The sequence below is a fragment of the Asparagus officinalis genome, chromosome 10 (assembly GCF_001876935.1).
Source record: "Asparagus officinalis chromosome 10, Aspof.V1, whole genome shotgun sequence".
Lineage (NCBI taxonomy): Eukaryota > Viridiplantae > Streptophyta > Magnoliopsida > Asparagales > Asparagaceae > Asparagus > Asparagus officinalis.
Genome location: NC_033803.1, coordinates 41,388,428 through 41,390,301, shown reverse-complemented (window position 1 = coordinate 41,390,301; position 1,874 = coordinate 41,388,428).

Here is a 1,874-nt window from a genome sequence, read left to right as displayed (position 1 = left end):
TTGATAGGCTTGGTGCACGGATAATGAGAAGCCGCTTCCTAAGTATTTTCCTTCCGAGTCTTTTTCGTACCCACGGTTCGATAGTACAAATCATCAGCATAATTACCAAAGTAACCTATCGTATGTTGGTCATCTTCTTTTGGTAAAGATAATTCCCCAAGAGTCGCACATTTAAAACCACGCTTTCATGAGTGCGGGGCCTTTACGGGCTCTTGAACTTTAACTCGCAACCCGAGATGATTAGTCGCAGGTACCATCTCCATGTAAGTAGCCTTCAACCTATTGAAAAGGCACATATATCTCCTAGTCCGGCATGTTGTACATAGCTTATTTGTTAGCCCCGGACGATCTCTTGCTTAGGTTTCATCTTGATTTTCATGCAAAGGACCGAGACGGTCCGTGACCTTCACTTTGAATCGAGACAAGTTCACGCTTTCATGAAGCTTAATCGGAGACTCCAAACTTATGGGGATGAGAACAGAAGCCATTGGAGGCTCTGAAATAACCGCGAGACTGAAATTTCTGCAACAAAAGGTTGGCCAGGCCAGGACTTAGTTCCAAACGAACCAATATTTGGTAGTTCAGATCTGACTAAACTAGTCTTTGGCGGTTCGAGTCTGGCTGAACCAGTTTTTGGCGGATCAAGTCTGACTGAACCAATTTTTGGCGGTTCAAGTCTGACTGAACCAGTTTTTAGCAACCCAGGTCCTGCAGAGTCAAATTTTGGTGGCTCAGATCTGACTGAACCAGTTTTTAGTGGTTCAGGTCTGCCTGAACCAGGCTTTTGTGGTTCAGGTCTGGTTGAACCAGGAATTTGTTGTTAAGTTTTTCCAGACTTCGTATTAGATTTTGGCCTCCAAATTCGGTGTAGTTTTGACTGTTTATTCGGCGTGTCGTGCCTTTGTAACTCCTTAGCCTCCTATATGAGCCTCTCCGCACGTGCAAGCAACACGCTGCATTTCTGGATTCGCTCTTCAAGGATTGAAAGAGTCCTTTTGACACGGGTCCACTTGTTAGCCGTTGCTATGAAAGAAGAATATTTTGTTCATTGCAGCGGGGTTTGATATCGCTTAGGCTCTAGGTTTGCCTCATGGTGGATTCCATCTACCGATTCTATGGCCTTTACGAATTGACGCGTGAGGCATTGGCGTTGCCTTTGACGTGCTTTTTTTGAGAGAGTCGGCACATTTTCAGAAGTGAGCTCTTTGATAGTCGTGGTGGTTTGGGAGGCCAAAATAGTCGTGGTGGTTCGCATGCATGGGAGCCACCATTTGGTGGCTCGCATGCGTGTGAGCCTCCTGGCCTGTTGTTGTGTCTTTTTGACCCTTTTAGCTATTTGTATCTCCATTGTTCCACTTGCTTCCCCACTTTACACACATTTTATCACTTCGTTGACTTGGGCATTTTGCTTCATGCATTTATCGGCGTCGGATAATCTTCCTTAATTTGGATAATAACGTTCATCGTCTTCTCTCCATCTTGAACTGTGTTCGGGGACCTATAGGTAATTTTTGACCCCTATATATAGGATCCGTTATAATGTGGATCTGAAGTTCAGAGAGTGCCAAGCACCTCAACAGCAAGCAAATGGCCACTCCTCCACGCCATCGGCCAACGAATGGGTTCATATCAAAAGGACTCGTTCAACTCTCGAGGAGCGCATCCAAAAGCACCACGCGTGTGCCTTAGCACGAAAGGTGCAAGACACGAAGGAAGATAAGGTGGCCAAGAAACCACCAAAACCATGCCAAGAATGGAGGCCGAAATCCAAAACAGCGACTCGGACAAGTCCCGAGACACCCGAAAATTACGAGCCTACTAATGGTGACTCGTCCTGGGCCAGGTCAGGTAATGGTGGCTCGGCCAAGGCCGAC